This window comes from Dasypus novemcinctus, chromosome 4, assembly GCF_030445035.2.
Source record: "Dasypus novemcinctus isolate mDasNov1 chromosome 4, mDasNov1.1.hap2, whole genome shotgun sequence".
Taxonomy (NCBI): domain Eukaryota; kingdom Metazoa; phylum Chordata; class Mammalia; order Cingulata; family Dasypodidae; genus Dasypus; species Dasypus novemcinctus.
Window position 1 is genome coordinate 72173455 of NC_080676.1, and position 19822 is coordinate 72193276.

At 45.0% G+C, this 19822-nt stretch overlaps 1 protein-coding gene across 4 annotated transcripts in view; it reads left to right on the forward strand.

Moving 5' to 3' along the window:
• Positions 1-6251: 6251 nt before the first annotated feature.
• Positions 6252-19822, forward strand: part of PIGZ (phosphatidylinositol glycan anchor biosynthesis class Z) — a 62361-nt gene continuing 48790 nt past the window's right edge. Inside the window, exon 1 of one of the 4 annotated variants that reach the window (XM_071214705.1) lies at positions 6252-7077. The gene's annotated coding sequence lies outside the window, so the exon portion shown is untranslated. The remainder of the gene's footprint in view (positions 7078-19822) is intronic. The other 3 variants (XM_071214708.1, XM_071214704.1, XM_071214707.1) reach the window with 3 other exon arrangements.

Here is a 19822-nt window from a genome sequence, read left to right on the forward strand (position 1 = left end):
CCACATGGTGAGCTGGCCCCACATGCAGTGCTGCCACGCACAAGGAGTGTCATGCAGGGTTGTCCCCTGCGTAGGGGAGCTGCCCTATGCAAAAAAAAAGCACAGCCCACCCAGGAGTGGTGCTGCACACATGGAGAGCTGATGCAGCAAGATGACGCAACAAAAAGAGACACAGATTCCCAGTGCTGCCAAGAATGCAAGCGGACACAGAAGAACACACAGCGAATGGACTTAAGAGATCAGACAATGGGATGGGGCAGGGCAGGGCGGGGCTGGGTGGGGCATTTGGGGGGGATGGGGGGATGGGAAAGGGAAGAGAAATAAATAAAACAAATCTTTAAAAAAAAAAAGAATGGAGACGGTAGATTCACACTTTCAATCTTAAAATTTATTACCAAGCCACAGTAATCAAAACAGTATGGTACTAGCACAAGGACAGAAATGTACCAATGGAATCAACCCTCACAGTTGTGGCCAACTAATGTGTGTGTGTGTGTGAGTGTCCAGTTGATTTTTGACAAGGGGGCAAAGACCACTTAACTGGGAAAGGACAGTCTCTTCAACAAATGGTGCTGAGAAAACTGGATCTCCATTTGCAAAAAGAAGAAGGGGACCTCTACTTCACACCTTGTACAAAAATCAACTTAAATTGGAGTAAAAACTGAATTATAAAAGCCAGAACTCTCAAACTCTTAGGAAAAAAATGTAGGGAAGAACTATATAAAGAGATCATACAACATAACAATAAAAGAACAAGCAATTCAATTTAAAAATGGGCAAAAGACCTAAGACATTTCTCCAAATAAGAAATACAAATGGCCAAAAAACACATGAAAAAATGTTCAATATCACTAATTATCAGGGAAATGAAAATCAAAATGATAATAAGATATCATCTCACACCACATAGAATGGCCATTATTTAAAAAAAACACACAGAAAACAGTAAGTGCTGGAGAGGATGTGGAGAAATAGGAACATTCCTCCATTGTTGGTGGGAATGTAACATAGAGCAGCCTCTGCAGAGGACAGTTTGGTGGTTCCTCAGAAAGCTAAATATAGAACTGCCATATGAGCCAGCAATTCCTTTACTGGGAATATGTCCAGAAGGACTGAAAGCTGTGACACGAACAGACATATGCACACCAATGTTCATAGCGGCATTATTCACAATTGCCAAAAGATGGAAATAACCCAACTGATGAATGGATCAACAAATATGGTATATACATAGATGGAATACTATGCTACTGTACGAAGGAATGAAATTGGTACACATAAGATAACATGGATGAACCTTGAAGATGTTATGCTAAGTGAAATAAGTCAGACACAAAAGAACAAATATTGCATGGTCTCAGTAATATAAACTAAATACAGAGTATAAATGCATGGAGTTAAAACCTGGAGTATAGGTTATTAGAAGATACGGGGAGGGCTGAGAAGGGGTACTGAGAATGTATGTAGAAGTTTTAATCAACTTGACGGTAAGAATGTGAACATGGATAGAGTTGATGGTAACACATTATAGTGAGTAGAACTAATGTAGCTGGTTTATAAATGGGATTGTGGCTGAGAAGGGTAGTCTAGGGATGTAAATGTCAATTGAAAGAAAGCTAGAGAATAATCTAGGGACTGTATAACATAGTGAACCTAGAGGTGGATGAGAATTCTGGTTAATAGCAAATACAAGAATGTCCTTCTAAGAACTAGCACAAATGTACATCACTCTTGCAAGGTGGTAAGAATGTGGAGAAGCATGGGAAAAATACAATTAATGTAACCTATGAACTATAGTTAACAGCAATACTGTAATACTCTTGCATCAATGCCAAAGATGTGCTGTGTTAATAATGGGAGTGGGGGGGTATGGAAAAAATATACCAAATGTGTGCTATAGACCATAGTCAGTGGTACTAGTCTGATAATATTATCGCATAATCTCTAACAAATGTTTTACAACAATGTAGTGTGTTCGTGGAAGGGTGTTGCATGGGAATTCTACACATATACATGATTATTTTGTAAGTTCACAACTTCTCTAATAAAAATATATATTTTTTAAAGGTAGGGAAGCATATACAGGACCTTGTGTTAGGCAATGATTTCTTAGATTTTATACCCAAAGCTAAAGCAACAAAAGAAAAAAAATAGATATATGGTACCTCATCAAAATTTAAAATTTTGGACCCTCAAATGATTTTATCATGAATGTAAAACAATAGCCTGCACAATGGGAGAAAATATTTGGAAACCACATTATCTGATAAAGGTTTAATATCTAGATTACAAAAAGAAACCCTTCAACTTTACAACAAAAAGACAAACAACCCAATTTTTAAAATGGGAAAATGACTTGATTAGACATCTCTCCAAGAAGTTATCTCTCCAAATGGCCAGAATATACATGAAAAGATGCTCAACATCCTTAGCCATCAGGAAATGCAAATCAAAACCACGAAACAGGAAGCAGATATGGCTCGAGCGATTGGGCTTCCACCTGCCACATGGGAGGTCCCAGGTTTGGTTCCCATTGCTTCCTGAAGAAGACAAGACAGCAAGCTGGTGCAGTGCGATGGCACAACAAGATGATGCAACAGGAGACACCAGGAGGAAAACCTAATAAGAGACACAAGAAAAGCAGAGAGTCATAGTGGAAACAATTACAAACAACAGCTGGGGGGGGGGTACTGGGCTCCTGGCCGGGGGGTCACTGTTGTGGGCCCTGGGAGAGCAGCGGCAATCCTCCAGGTGCAACGGCAAGAACCAGGAAGGAAGGAGGGCCCAACAGTGGGCTCTTGATACTAATGGCTACACTTTTGAGCCTATACACCTGCAATAAGAACAAGGCCTAGAGTAGCATTGTGCCTGGGGGTTTCCTCCTGACAGCCTTCATGTTACTCAAATGTGGCCACTCTCACAGCCAAACTCAGCGTGTAGATGCGATGCATTCCCCCCAGCGTGGGACACGACACCCGGGGATGAGCCTCCCTGGCACCAAGGGATCACTACCACATACCAGCTGAAGAAGCAACTAGAAAATGACCTTGAATTAAAGATTCAATGCGGAACAGCAGAATATACCTGTCTACATATAATAACATGACTTCGGGAAGCGGTTTGACCTAATGTAAGGGGGAAATGGAAAGGAGAAATGAGATTATAAGGCTGTGAGTCTCTAAAAAAGAGTCTGGAGGTTGTCAGAAGGAATACCCCTATGTACAACTGAACAGAGTCTAAGAGACAGATAAGGTAGATACAACCCCAGGTATTGGTTCTTTTGAGGGATAAAGAGACCCACGGGTTCTATGGTCATGGCAGAAGGGGTTCACTGCCATGACAGATGGCCCTTCTTTGGAGCTGGTGTTTCTGCGTGATGGAAATGGACTCAGAGGGGATCTCTTTTCACAAGACTTGCATGCTACTTTATTGGAATTGTAGTTGGTGCTGAGTTTAAGATATATGTAGGGGATTTGAATCTCTGGACTGATAATATGACACCCAGGCCCAGAGCCTCAACAGACTTCAGCTCCTACACTTTGACTTATTGGACTTACTCCACTCAGCTAACATGGAGTTGAAGAAGGTCAACCACCACAACATGGAGCCTAGAGTGTCTACAACTAGAAGCGGGAAGAGTGCATCCAGTACCCATGTGGAATCTAAGCCCTCACTTGACATAGGTGTGCAATGGACACAACCAATCCAATGTCCACAGAGGAAATGTGAAATGGGTGTGGGAACGGTAGCCATGGGGGCTGCTGGGTGTGGGGAACGGGAGGAAGAGATGAGATGTGGAGGCGTTTTCGGGACGTGGTTTGTCCTGGATAGTGCTTCACGGACAATTACGGACACTGTAGATCCCCCCAGGGCCCACTGGATGGAACGTGAGAGAGTCTGGGCTATGATGTGGACCATTGACTATGGGGTGCAGTGATGCTCAGAGATGAACTTACCAGGTGCAATGGATGTGTCATGATGATGGGAGAGAGTGTTGCTGTGGGGGGAGTGGGGGGCGAGGGCGGTGGGGTTGAATGGGACCTCATATTTTTTTTAATGTAATTTAAAAAAATAATAATAATAAATAAATAATTAAAAATAAAATAAAATAAAATAAAAAAGAAAAGCAGAGAGAGGAGGTGACTCAAGCAATTAGGAGCCTCTCTCCTACATGGGTGATCCAGGTTCTGTTCCTGGTGTCTCCTTAAAAAAAGGAAGATGAGCATACAACAGACACAGCAAATGCAAACAACAAGGGGTGGGGAGAAATAAATAAAATACGTCTTAAAACAAAAACAAAAACACCATGAAATACCATTTCACAACCCTATAGAATGGCTAATATTTTTTAAAATGGAAAATTACAAGTATTTTAGTGGATGTGGAGAAACAGAAATACGCATTCATTGCTGGTAGCAACGTAAAATGGTGCAGCTGTTGTGAAAGACAGTTGGGCAGTTCCTCAGAAAGTTAAGTATACAATTACTATATCACCCGGAAATTCCACTTCTAGGTATATACCCAAAAGTTTTGAAAGTAGGGACTCAAAAAGATATTTGCACACCAACATTCACAGTGCATTATTCACAATTGCCAAAAGATGGAAGCAACCCACATGTCCATCAACTGATGAATAAACAAAATGTGGTATATACATACAATGGAATATTATTCAGCGATAAAAGGAATGAAGTTCTGACACATGCAACAACATGACGAACCTTGAAGACATTATGTTGAGTGAAATAAGCAAGACACAAAAGGACAAATATTGTATGATCTCACTGATATGAAATTAGAATAAGCAAACTCATAGAGTCAGAATCTAGAATATAGGTTACCAAGGGTTGGAAACTTAGGCTTAATGTACAGTCTTCCTATATGGAATAAGGGAAATGTTTTGGCAATGGATAGTGGTGAAGGTAGCACAACATTGTGAATGTAATTAACAGCACTGAAACAGATATCTAAACGTCATTAAAAGGGGAAATGTTAGGTTGTATATATGGTAATAGAATAAAAATTAAACAAAAAATCCACAGAACTGCACAACACAAACAGCCCTAAGTTAAATCATGACCAATAGTTAATAGTAAAATTACAAAAAATAAATAAATAAATAAGGAAGTCCTCTCACCAATCATAACAAATGTACCACGCCAATGTAGGATGTTAATAATAGGGTGGTATATGGGATTTTTGCATGTTATTCATGATTGTTCTATAAACCCACAACTTCTCTAATAAAAACAAACATACAAAAAACACTTTAATGCACACTCACCGTACAAACCAGTCATTCACCTACTGGGTATTTTAACTCAGGAGAAATAAAAACATACATCTCCACAAAGACTTCTATAAGAAGGTTCATGGCAGCTTTGTGCACCATGCCCTCAAACTGCAAACAACCCACATGTCCGACAACAGCCCTCAGGTCCTCTTCTGGGGTCCTGAAAGGGTGCCCCTCCTCCAGCCCCGCTGAGCCCCCAGTCCTCCACCAAAGTTCAAATGGTTTAACAGTGGAATGCTGGTCACCAGGATAAGGAACGACTGATGCAATATGAATGGATCTCAAAGTGCGCTAAATGACAGAAGCCCACACATTGTATAATTCTATACATACGAAATTCTAGGAAAGACCAAATGGAATAACAGAAATCAGAGATGTGGCTGTCTGGGGCCAGCGTGGTGGGGGGCGTGGGGGCCGGGCAGGGATGGAGATTGCAAAGACCTAAGAGAGAACTTTTTGGGTTGAAGGAAATGTTCTCCATCTTGACTGGGGTAGTGATTAGCTCCGTGTTTTCATTTGCCGCAAGTCATGAACTATATCCATAGCATTTCTGATATTTGTTGCATTAAATTATATCTCAAAGCTGATTTCTTTCACATAGGGTTTCTGTGAAACGTGAAGGACACAGGTGAAGGGATTCTACATAGGACCTACCGAAAAGATATCTGATAGGGAAGAGGGGGAGAGAGGGTCTCCTCCATACCCGAGAGGCACAGCGGAACGCTCCCGGGCTGGGGCCGAGCTGCACGGGCCGAGCTGCACCCCGCCGGCCGCAGCGCCACGCCGAGGGCGGGGTGGAGACCCAGCTGGGCGCGGAGACCCGCTGGCCGCCGCCACCGCCCTCGAGCGCGCGGGTGAGAAGGCTCCGCCTGCAGAGGGGTGGGGGGGTGCGGGTTCCGGTGCGGTGTCCTCACGTGCCGCTGGGGAACCCCCGCTGATACCCCGCGGAGAAGAGAGCAGGGCTCCTGGGCTCCGGCCCCCTCCAGCCCGGCCACCGAGAAGCCCTGCGCCAGGCCCCGGCCGCCACCTGCCGAGGCCGAAAGGGGCAAGAGCGCACTCACCGCGCCGGGCTGCGGCCAGGGGCGAGGCGCCGCGGCGGCGGCTGGCGGCGGCCCCGAGGAAGCAGCGCTCTCGGGAGAAACAGAGCCTGCCTCTTCCCCACCACTGCTCGCCCAGCAGCGCGGTGACCTGCCGCGGCGCCTCTCCTCCCCGACCTTCCTCCACTCAAGAACCTGGGTCATTCTAGCTGTAGCAACCACCCACCCCATAGACATCAGATTCTTTAATTTCGAATGAAAAAAGAAGTTTGCCCTAGAAAGGCTTTGTTTTCTTTAATTACCCCTCGCGCTAAAAGAGCTGCCCACCAGGCAGGGCTCGCCGGGGAGCGGGGAGCTGGGGGAACGAGCTAGAATGCGGGGAGGGGAGAGAGTTGCCTGCCCCGCGTGCCACTGCCGAGGCCACCGGGACCGCCCAAGATCCCCGCGCCGTGGCCGCAGCCCATCACGAGACCGCAGGGCGCAGGCCGGGTCGGGGACGGCGGGAGGAACCGCGCCCACTCCCCCCCTGGCCTAGTTGCGCTCGGGCTCTCGTCCCGTCCCTCTCCGCCGCGCCGCGGCGAGGTCTGGCGCAGTGCGTGGCTTTCCTAATCCCGGACGCCGCCGAGAGGCGGCCGCGGAGAGGACCCGCCGCCCCGCCCCTCTGGCCCCGCCGCCTTGGGGCCAGCCGGGGGTGCGGGGTCTCGCCAGGGGGTCTCGCCAGGCGGGAGCAGCCCAGACAGTGCGCTGGTGAGTTCGGCCCGAACTGCTCTAGAAAGGGCGCTGGAGAGGGTTTGGGGGAGCGGGAGACAAATTGCTTCCATTTCTGCCTTTGCTTGCCGCCGAGAGACCGGCAGGTGCCAGAGACTGGGTGGGAAGGCGGGGAGTCCCTGGGCGGAATGGGCCCGCATATTTTCGCGGAGAGCTTTTCCCAGATCGCGTCCGCGGGCTCTGCGCACTGACCGCCCTGGGCCTGAGCGGGGACAGGAGGATCGCGGTGACGTTTTTTTTCGGGAAGGGAGGCCCTGGATATATTACACTTTAGAGCACTGGCTTCGGACCCGACGGAGGCCTGGGCTTGTCCTCTCCTGCTCCCGGCTGATGTCCTTGGGTCGTTCCGAGACCTCTTCGCGCCTCAGCCTCGCCATCTATACAATGGGGGCTATAAGGTTACATCACAGGGTCCTTGTGAGGATGAAACTTTAAAACGTGCTGCAAATTGCTAAGCAAGCAGCCAGGGAGAGCAGACAGATCCGCGTTATTTGAGCTTTTCCAGGCTTCGGGGGCGGCACTTGGGTCGGGACTTGGCCTCCCGCAGGTTGAGAGGATGACCCCCGCCCCACATCCCTGCCAAGGAGTCGCAGGCCGATACTTTCTTCTCAAAAAACTGGGAACCGCTGTCAGAATCATTAACTCTTCGACAGTCCCCGCTAGGGAGCAGAGTTCCCATTTTGCAGTCTGGTATCACGAGTTCACAGTTAGATGATGTGCGGCGCTAGGTTATAAGCGACTGATGGAAACACCTTACTCTCTTCCACTCTCCCTTATGAGTGCTTAATGCTTTGTGTTGAATTCTCTGTTTATCAAAGAATAAACATGGACAGCCAATCAGAACAGCTCGCCCAGTGGGGCGCCTTGCAGGGTTTTCTGTAGGCCTCAGTGTCCAGGTGAGGATGAAATGTGACATCAACAGGAAAAGTGGACCTGGAAGAGCCACTCTCACCTGCCTCGGATAGATCCAGATGACGGGAAGGGCGGACAAGATCGTGGCCTTGAGGGCCGGGGGTTGGTGCCTGCACGTTTAGAGTCTGAGAAGACGCCTTTGACTATTGCGCTGGGTGCCGCCCTTCCCAACCCCAACCCGCAGTCTTTAAATCCTGCTCCAAATACCACATCTGGAGAAGGGGTCGAGCCCTGGGCTCGCCGCCCTCTCCCGCAAGCAACCACCCAGCAGCTTTGGCAAGAAGAAACCGTGTGAGGGTAGGAACAGGCGTGGAACGAGCCATCACACCGATGCTGCGCAGACAGTGGGTGCCGGAGAAACGTGGGGCGCCCAGAGCCGGCCCGGCGCGCGCTGGTTCAGCCGAGCGGAGAAGTGGCTCTGCTCGCCGGCGCCTGGCCCGGGCGGTCTCGTTTCTCCCCTCTCTCCTCCGTCCACCGACGTGGTCGCTTCCCCTAACCTCCGCCCGCTCCTGGCGCAGGGGTTTCGGCTTCTTTGTGTCTCTGTCACCTAGATGGTCTCTTTCTGCTGCCTCCCTTCGCGTGTGCCCCGCACACCCGCGCGGGTAGCACCTGTCTCCATGGTTACGAGCACCCACTCCCCTCCTCCAGAGTGGATCTCTGTGGCCCTCAGAGAAGTCGCTTTATTCTACAGCCTTCAGCTCCCTTTCCCTCCGGGGCGATCGGGGTGCTCCTTTGCACCTAGGAGGTGGCCGCGGGGTCCTGTTTGGGTTACACTCCCTGACAGGCTAAGTTCAAGGCCCGGCCGGCCGAGTTGGTCCTGGTGAGGTGGATCCGAATGGATCCCAGGCCTGGGGGGAGGGGCGGACGGCTCAGCCAGGGACAGAGACATAGAGCCAGTGTCCCCACACGGGGTTAGGGAAGGCTTCTTGCTGAAGCAAAATGGAAGGATAAGGAAAACAACAACTCGTTATGTTTTCTTTGTCCCCACATTTATCTTCCCCACAGCCCGGAGGTAAGTATTAATTTTTTTCTCATTTCACAGATAAGAAAATTGTGGTTCAGAGAGATAAAGTGCTCTGTCACCAAGAGCCAGTGATAGGAACAGAAACCCCGTTCACCTGATAGCAAAACTGGTCTTAGCCCCCACTTTATAAGCATATTGGGCAAAGGAAACCATGTGAGCCAAGACGCTGAGGTGAGCAATAAGCACAGAATAGGGGAAGGAACTACAGCAAAGTGGAATGTCTGGAAAACCCAGGGCTAGGGCCAAAGAGGTGAGAGTTGGGGCAAGAGAGGACGGTGGGGGCCTTGTTAAACCACAATCAGGAATTTGTGGTGAATCCTGAGGGTGGTGAGGGACTGGCCCTAACCCCAAAATTTTACACAGCAGAGTAGCCCAGTCCTCTGGCTGCAGTTAGGAGGGTGAATGGAGGTCGGGTGAGGGGAAACAGGGAGGCTGGTGCAATCTACTCTAGATGGTGCTTCTCATCATTTTTCACAGTATGGATACATAGAAAATGCTTATTAGAAGCGGATGTGCCTCAAGTGACTGGGTTCCCGTCTACCAAATAGGAGGGCCTCCTGGTGAAGGCAAGCTGGTCCAAGTGGAGAGCTGGCCCATGCAGAGTGCTGGCCCATGTGGAGAGCTGGCACAGCAAGATAACGCAACAAAAAGAGACACAGAGGAGAGACAATAAGAGACGCAGCAGACCAGAGAGCTGGCGTGGCACAAGAGATTGAGTGCCTCTCTCCCACTCGGGAAGGTCCCAGGATCGGTCCCCAGTGCCACCTAAAGAAAAGATGTGCAGGCACAAAAAATGCACAGCATATGGACACAGAAAACAAAAACAACGGGGGTTGGGGGTGGGATTCATAAATCTTTAAAAGAAAGAAAACGCTTATTTTGTATGACACACTGGTCAATAAAGGAGGGGCTGTTTGTAATTAAAGGCAACCAACCTAGGGCTCTGGCCACAAAGTAACCCTGCATAACTACCTCTCATGCTGATGATTCCCAGCCATCGTGTACCCCAGTTATAGCATACCTGGACTCAGAGAGCTGCAATGGATGATGAAGAATAAGAGCTGAAAGCCAGACACAAAAGGAAAAATACTGTATGATACTGTATGATTGCATTAGTGTGATCCAAATTTGTGTAATATATTGTATAATTTTTAAAAAATTGTATGTATCCAGAACATTTAATTGAAAAATGTATGCTTTTATTCAACTGTTTTTTTATTTTTAATTATTGTTTATATTTTCAATTATTAAATGTGCAAAATTAAGTTTGAAAATTAAGAAAAAAGAATAAGAGCTGAACTCAAGGAATGATTAGAAAGCAAAATTGGTATCACATAGTGGGGGAGTGAGGGAGAAGGAGGTTGACATCTGGTTTTCTGGGCCAAATAGATTGAAAAATTGGAAAGATGGTGGTTCCCTCACAGTATGAGGAGCAAAGGTCCCGAACTAGCTCGTGGGGGCTCTGGAGTCAACATAATAGGATATAAAATCCCAGTTCCACCAACATGCTAGTTCTGTTACCTCAGGCAAAAAACTTGACCTCCTTAAACCTGTGAATTCATCTATTAGGTTGGTGCAAAAGTAATTGTGGTTTTGCATTTTGAAATTTGCCGTTTGATATTGGCATACATTCTTAAATAAATGTGGTTATGTTATACACCATTTTAATGTGCATTTCTTGCTTTATGTTTTTCTGCTAATGAATTATTGCTTGCTGTTTATTTTGTAATTATTTTAGACTGCAGAAATGATGTTAGACAAAAATCAAATTTGAGAGATTTTCTTATTTGAGTTCAAAATGGGTAGTAAAGCAGTGGAGACAACTTGCAAAATCAGCAATGCATTTGGCCAGGAACTGCTAATGAACATACAGTGTAGTGGTGGTTCAAGAAGTTTTGCAAAGGAGACAAGAGCCTTGAAGATGAAGAGCGTAGTGGCCAGCCATCAGAAGTTCACAAAGACCAATTGAGAACACTCATCAAAGTTGATCCTCTTAAACTACACGAGAAGTTGCTGAAGAACTCAACATCAGCTATTCTACAGTCATTCAGCATTTGAAGCAAATTGGAAAGTTGAAAAAGTTCATTAAGTGGGTGCCTCGTGAGCTGACCGAAAATTTTGCAAAACAATCGTCATTTTGAAGTGTCGTCTTCTCTAATTCTATGCAACAACAATGAACCATCTCTCAATCAGATTGTGATGTGAGACGCAAAGTGGGTTTTATACAACTGATGACAATCAGCTCAGTGATTGGACTGAGACGTTCCAAAGCACTTCCCAAAGCCAAACTTGCACCAAAAAATAAAGTCCATGGTCATTGTTTGGTGGTCTGCTGCCAGTCTGATCCACTACAGCTTTCTGAATCCTGGTGAAACCATTACATCTGACAAGTATGCTCAGCAAATCAATGAGAAGCATGGAAAACTGCAATGCCTGCAGACAGCAATGGTCAACAGAAAGGGCCCAACTCTTCTCCATGACAATGCCTGACCGCACGCCACACAACCAATGCTTTAAAATTTGAACGATTGGGCTATGAAGTTTTGCCTCATGCACCATATTCACCTGACCTCACACCTCTGGACCACCACTTCTTCAAGCATCTTGACAAGTTTTTGCACTGAAAATGCTTCCACAACCAGCAGGATGCAGAAAATGCTTTCCAAGAGTTCGTTGAATCTCAAAGCACAGGTTTTTATGCTACAATAATAAACAAACTTATTTCTCATTGGCAAAAATGTGTTGATTGTAATGGTTCCTATTTTGATTAATAAAGATCTGTTTGAGTCTAGTTATAATGTTTTAAAATTCACAGCCCAAAACCACAATTCCTTTTGCACCAACCTAATATAAGATGGGGATAATAATAGGGTTATAGGGTTGTGGTAAGAATAAAATGAAATAATTTATAGTGCCTGGAAAATAGTAAGTATCTGTATTAGTCAGCCAAAGGGATGCTGATGCAAAATACCAGAAATTAGATGGTTTTTATAAAGATTATTTATTTGGGATAGAAGCTTACAGTTACTAACCCATAAAGCATAAGTTACTTCCCTCACCAAAGTCTTTTGCCAGTGTTGGAACAAGATGGCTGCTGATGTCTGCCGTGGTTCAGGCTTCCTGGGTTCCTCTCTTCCCCGGGCTTGCTTCTCTTTCCTCACAACCAAATTCTTCTGTGTTCTTACTTCCCGGAGCTCCAGCTCAAGATACCAACCTCCCTTCCCTACAGTGAGGTTTCTTTGTGAGTCCCAGCCCACCAAGAGGGTGGGGATGTAATGTCCTACTGACATGGCCCAATCAAACCTTAATCATTATTTAATCAAGTAAAAGTAAAACCTCTGAATCCAATACACTCTAATATACCCAGAGGAAAAAAACAGTTTACAAACATAATCCAGTATTTCTTTTTGGAATTCATCAATAATATCAAACTGCTACAATATCTAATAAAGGGCATTGCTAATATTGTTGTTGTTATTAATATTATTTTTTACTGGCTACATATAATTTTTTCATAAAATATGTTACACAATATATTTGGTTCATAAAAATGCAATCATACAGTATTTGGTTTTTTGTGTCTGGCTTGCTTCACTCAACATAAGGTCCTCCAGGTTCATCTATGTTGTCATATGCTTTATGACTTCATTTCTTCTTAACAGCTGCATAATATTCTATCATGTGAATACACCATGGTTTGTTTATGCATTAATCTGTTGATAAACACCTGGGTTGTTTCCATCTTTTGGCAATCGTGAATAATGCCGCTATGAATATCGGTGTGCAGTGTCCATGTCACTGCTCTCAGTTCTTCTGGGTATACACCCAGTAGTGGTATTGCAGGTCATGTGGCAAGACTATATTCAGCTTCTTTAGGAACTGCCAGACAGTCCTTCACAGTGGCTATACCATTCTGCATTCCCACACACAGTGAATAAGTGTTCCTATCTCTCCACATCCTCTCTAGCACTTGTAGTTCTCTGTCTTTTTAATAGTGGCCATTTTGAGAGATGTGAAATATCTCATTGTAGTTTTGATTTGCCTTCCCTAATCGTTAGTGATGTTGAGCATTTCTTCATGTGTTTTTTTTTTTTGCCATTTGTAGTTCTTTTTTGGATAAATGTCTCTTCAAGTCTTTTGCCCATTTTTAAATTGGGTCATTAGTCTTTTTATTGTTGAGTTATAATATCTCTTTATAATCCTGAATATGAAACCCTTATTGGATATGTGATTTCCAAATATTTTCTCCCATTGAGTTAGCTGACTTCTTGCCCTTTGAGAAAGTTCTGTGAGAGGCAAAAGTGTTTAATTTTGAGGAGGTCGCATTGATCTATTTTTTCTTTTGTTGCATGTGCTTTGGGTGTAAGGTCCAAGAAACCCCCGCTTACTACAAGGTCATGAAGATATTTCCCTGCATTTTCTTCCAGTATCTTATGGTCTTGTCTTTTATACTTAGGTCTCTGATCCATTTTGAGTTGATTCTTGTATAGGGAGTGAGATGGGGATCCTTTCATTCTTTTGATTGTGGATATCCAGTTGTCCCAGCACCATTTGTTGAAGAGACTGTTTTGTCCCATTAAACATTAACTTGGTAGGTTTGTCAAAATCTAGTTGATTGTATAGGTGAGGGTTTATTACTGGATTCTCAATTCTATTCCACTGATTGATGTCTATCTTTATGCTAGTACCATGCTGTTTTGACCACTGTAGCTTTATAATGTTTCAAGGTCAAGCAGTGAGATTCCTCCCATATTGCTCTTCTTTTTTAGAACGCTCTTAGCTATTTGGGTGTATTTTCCCTTCCAAATGAATTTGGTGATTGCCTGTTCTAATTCTGTAAAGTAAGCTGTTGGGATTTTGATTAGTATTGCATTGAATCTTTAAATCAATTTGGGTAAGATTGATATCTTCATGATATTGAGTCTTTCAATCTATGAACATGGGATGTCTTTCCAGTTGTTTAGGTCTTCATTGATTTCTTTTATCATTATTTTGTCATTTTCTGCATATAGGTCCTGTACTTCTTTGGTTAAATTAATTCTTAAGTATTTGAGTCTTTTTGTTGCTATTGTAAATGGAATTTCCCCCCTGATTTCCTCCTCAGATTTTTCAGTACTAGTGTACAAAAACATTACTGATTTTTGCATTTGATCTGCTATCCTACCACTTTGCTGAGCTCCTTTATTAGTTCAAGCATCTTTGTCGTGGATACTTCAGAATTTTCTGAGTACAGGATCATGTCATCCTCAGATAGTGGGAGTTTTACTTCCTCTTTTCCTATTTGGATTCCTTTAATTTTTTTCTTATCCACTTGCCCTAGCTGAACTTGTAGTACAATATTGAATAACAATGGTGACATTGAGCATCCTTGCCCTGTTCCCAATGTTAGAGGGAAAGTTTTCAACCTTTTCCATTGAGTACAATGTTGGCTGTGGATTTTTCATATATACCTTTTATCATATTGAGGAATTTTCTACTATTTCTATCTTTTGAAGTGTTTTTATCAAAAAAGGGTGCTGGATTTTGTCGAATGCCTTTTCTGCCTTGATCAAGATTATCATGTGGCTTTTTCCTTCAATTTGTTAATATAGTATACTATGTTGACTGATTTGCTTATGTTGAACCATCCTTGCATACCAGGAATAAATCCCCCTTGGTCATGATATGTGTCTTTTGATATGCTGTTGGATTCTATTTGCAGGTACTTTTGTTGTGAATTTTTGTATCTATGTTCATTAGAGAGATTGGTCTGTAATTTTCTTTCCTTGAAGTATCTTTATATATTGGTTTTCCTATGCCACATCATGGGATACTGGTAAGGAAAGGACAGATAACTTGTCTTGTTAGGTCTCAGATCAAGAGAAATTCTATCCATAGAAATGGAGAGAGAGAGAGAGAGAGAGAGAGAGAGAGAGAGAGAGAGAGAGAGACTGCTCTGCACTTCCTAAGCCTCATCTGCAGTCAACCTAGGTTTGAAAAGCAGGGGATGGTATGTTCTTTGTAAGATGAAAAAAGGCAGAATATATGAATATAGCTGCAGATAGATTAGTATATTTGTCCTGGAAAAAAAGAGGTAATTCATTTCTGATTGCTTCTGTTTTTTCACTGAAGTTATCAATTGAAAAGGAGTGGGGGCCAGAGGGAATAGTGTTGGAAATCTGGGAAGACAGGAGAAGGTCTGGAATAGCCACCCAGGAGAACAGGATAGTGACCTAACTAGGATAATGTAGTCAGTTGCTGGGTAGTGCTCAGTGCCCACTGGAGATTTATGGTCCTACATGTAGAGTGAAGATTTGTGTTTCATTGATCCATGTTCAGCTACTTGCGCACCAGGTTGGAGTAGGTGGAGAACTGTGTTTAATAGGGGCTGAGCTTTTGCCAGATGAGTGCAGCAGAGAAGAAGAGAGGCAAAGGAAATAAGTCTGTGGGCAAGGGGGGATTAAACAATGGACCATGGGGTCTGAGCTGATAAGGAGGGATGTATGGCTGTGACGTGGAAGATGGATAGTAACAAGGTGGAAGTATAAATTTGATGTAATCTTTTTGGAGGGTAATTAGGCAATTTCTGTCGATTTTTAAAACTTACGTATCCATTGTCCTGCCCTAGAAATTTATCTTCTAGATAAATGGTCCTGCATGTATGAAAGATGGGTGTGTGAAGCTGTCTATTATAGCCCATGGGTCTATAGTTTTTTACTGTGAGCAGGCATCACCATGTGCATATCACAGCAAGACCACATTTCCTCGCTGCCACCCCTCCCTTGGCAGCAGGTAAGGGAGGCTTACTGCAGTATTTTTGCTCCTGGCAATGGCAGCTCCTCTCTTGCCTCAACTCTACAAACTGGAGGAAGCTACAATCAAAACTGATGACTCACTCTCCCTTAAGAAAGGATGACTGCATTGGGTGGGTGCTATTACAGTTGTTTTTAACCTTTGCTGAACATAGAGAGAAAAAATATATGTTCTGTTTCTTTTTTTTTTTTTAAAGATTTATTTTTTATTTCTTTCTCTCCCCCCGCTCCCCCCCACCCCCCACCCCCCCGGTTGTCTGCTCCCCATGTCCATTAGCTGTCTGTTCTGTGTCTGCTTGTATTACTGTCAGCAGCACTGGGAATCTGTGTCTCTTTTGTTTGTTTGGTTGGTTTTTTAAAGATTTATTTTTTATTTTTTTCTCTCTCCTTCCTCCCACCTCAGTTGTCTGCTCACTATGTCCATTCATTGTGTGTTCTTTTTGTCAGGGCACCAGGAATCTGTGTCTCTTTTTGTTGCATCATCTTGCTACGTCAGCTCTCCATGTGGTGGCACCACTCCTGGGCAGGCTGCACTTTTTTCACACGGGGCAGCTCTCCTTACAGGGCACACTCCTTGCATGGCACGCACTCCTTGTATGCATCAACACTGAGCATGGGCCAGCTCATCACATGGGTCAGGAGACCCATGGGTTTGAACCCTGGGCCTCCCATATGGTAGGTGGATGCCCTATCAGTTGAGCCAAATCCACATCCCCGTTCTGTTTCTTAAGCTCAATAGGTTATGAACATTTACCGTTATTGCCATAGTCTTCATTTTACTTACAATTAATCTTCAGAAGTAGGATTACACTTGATTGGGTGTTGCCATTTTTCAATGGTTTGCTTAAGTAGTGCATGTAAAATGCATACCAAAAGTTTGCTTTAGGGGAAGCAGTCTTGGCCCAGTGGTTAGGGCATCCGTCTGCCACATGGGAGGTCTGCGGTTCAAACCCCGGGCATCCTTGACCCGTGTGGAGCTGGCCCATGCACAGTACTTATGTGCGCAAGGAGTGCCCTGCCACACAGGGGTGTCCCCCGCATAGGGGAGCCCCATGCGCAAGGAGTGCACCCCATAAGGAGAGCCGCCCAGCATGAAAGAAAGTGCAGCCTGCCCAAGAATGGTGCTGCACACACAGAGAGCTGACACAAGATGACACAATGAAAAGAAACAGATCCCGGAGCCGCTGACAACAACAGAAGCACAGAAGCTGACAAAGAAGAAGACGCAGCAAATAGACACAGAAAACAGACAACTGGGGTGAGGGTTGGGGGTAAGGAAAAAGAAATAAATAAAAAAATAAATAAATCTTTAAAAAACGAAACAAAAACAAAAGTTTGCTTTAGCATTCATTTCTTTTTTATTACGGAGGAAATAACTTTTCTTATGAGTTGACTGGATTCATACATTTTAGAAACATGTTCAATGATGCTGGATGAGAACTCTATCTCTAATAATCTTTGGGTTATTCTAGGTTTTACTCTAATGATAAATAGCCAACAAAATACATATGAACTTGTTTTTTCTCAGAGGTTTTGAGATATGGTTACTTCCAAATAGTCCCAATTCATTTGTCACTCAGATGGGTGCATATACTTGGAGATTATAAGTGCATAATTTCCAAGGGGTTCTTGCAGGGCAGGTGGGTGAAGTAGCCGCAGGTCTCGGGTGCTGGCAGCCCCTCTGCCCTTGGTGGAGCTCTGCCCCGACCTGCAGTGCGTGTGGCTTGGTGGGCAGGGAGATGGTGACGGTGGCCTCCGTGAGCAGTCAGCATGGCAGCGCCAGGCCTCGAGGCAGGGCGTTTCCACGCTTGGAATGCTTGTACTCAGACAGGGCAGGTTTGCTTTCCTTTTTCTTCTATTCCTGCAAACATAAGGAGAGAGAGGCCTCTAAGTGGCATACAAACATTCTTAGATGTTTGGCAACTGCAGGGTGTCTGCATTGAAAAAACAAGATGTCAGAAATGCGGGTGTGAGCCTCCCATAAAGATAAATTGTGTCCTGTATGGGGGCAAGCAGGAAGCTTACAAAATCAGAGGGAATTTTAGGCTGTAACAAAGTGTAGGAAGTGAAGCTTTGGAACCCGAGAAACAGCTTCCGCCAATGCCAGCAGGGCAGGAGCTCAGATGGGCCAGCGACCGCGGAACGGGGCTGTGCCCGCCCTCACTCCTGGCATGCTTAGGTCACCCTTGTTAGAAGGCAGACAAACTCAGTATCAGGTGTCGGTACAGTAGGGGCCAGGAACCTGACTAGGCTTGGTGCCTTTTGGTTGAATGGAGACTCCTGGGTGGAGGATAAAAGGAGCCTCCAGTTGGTAATGGAGAGAATGCTCCATTCAGGAAAGGGACTAAACTGTGAGAAAAACAAAACAAACCTGTAGTTCTCTGCGTTCCTGGAGGAGCTCCTGGTGCCTTGCCCAGCCCTCCTTAGGTGGGGCTGCCTGGCAGGGTTGAATCATGTGAACTGGCAGATATTCAGTCAGTTTTGATCTACAAAAAATGGTAATTTTATATGGCTCGATGTAATAGTTTGTCAAGGGGCCACATCTTTTGCAGAGCAGGTTCCAGCTTTATTCTCTGTCTTCATCACATTTTGGTTGTCGTAACTGCTGCTATGGAAAGATGCCTGGAGCTGGAGCCCGGCTGGGAGGGGCGTTCTGAATCACCGAGGTGGGGTGGGGTGTGGCTCTGCTCAGGAACCAGCAGGAGCACATATGTGAGTTCCAGGTTTGTAAAATGTTTCTCTTTCTGCACCGGAGACTCCTGCCATAAAGCAGTTGCAAGTTACTGTTGCTCACTTACTTTATAAAAATGTTTTATTGAGGAATTTGATGGTAGGTTTATGGTTAATACTTTGAAACACTTAGTGAAGTCAAAGGCTTGATGACACCAGAAGATAAACAACTGTTGATGAAAATCTTAATCCCCTGCAGGATTTTGGTCTAGGTCTCAATAGCTCTCATTATGAATGAATTAGGAGGGGTTTTAGTGCTCATTGTCGTGCACCAAAATTTGGTACACATCAAAGTTGAGTCAGTAATGCAGTACTCTAAATGTTACCTCTGAGCCCTCTTGAAAGCAGATATGCCCCAGCCTGTGAGGAGGGGGACATGCTCGCGGAGGGGATGCTCTCAAGGCCTAAGATCATGTAAGTTAGAAAATGTCATTTTGCTTTTAAAGTATAGTCTAATGTTTGTGTAACTGGGAGCCAGTTACAGTGAAAACGTGTGGTTATCACACATACTAGCTTGCATTTAACATGTACCCACCATTGGGCTCTGTATTCACAGTAGACTAGAAACCTGAGAAAGTGTCCATAGCTTTTGTCAGAAGGGAATAGAGAGAGTCATGTTTTAGCGACTTTATCTACATTTGAGAAACTAATAAAAATTATCCGTGTCCTTATTCACGTTGGTGTTCACTTTGGGATTACTCCTGGAGTTCCAGCTAGCCCTGCACAGGACCATGCTGATGTGCTTGGGTGGTGGGTAGGACATCAGAAGGGAAATTAGGGAAACGGACTTGGCCCAGTGGTTGGGGCGTCCGTCTACCACATGGGAGGTCCGCGGTTCAAACCCCGGGCCTCCTTGACCCGTGTGGAGCTGGCCCATGCGCAGTGCTGATGCGCCTCGCAGGGGTGTCCCCCGCGTAGGGGAGCCCCACGTGCAAGGAGTGCACCCCGTAAGGAGAGCCGCCCAGCGCGAAAGAAAGTGCAGCCTGCCCAGGAATGGCGCTGCACACACGGAGAGCTGACACAACAAGATGACGCAACAAAAAGAAACACAGATTCCTGGTGCCGCTGATAAGGATAGAAGAGGTCACAGAAGAACACACAGTGAATGGACACAGAGAGCAGACAACTGGGGGGGGAGGGGAGAGAAATAAATGAAAAATAAATCTTAAAAAAAAAATACCCTAAGGAAAGAGACAATTTCAAGTAGGCAGAAGGGAAAAGGGATCCCCGTTGTCCAATGGCATACACTGTAAGGACCTGAAGCAGC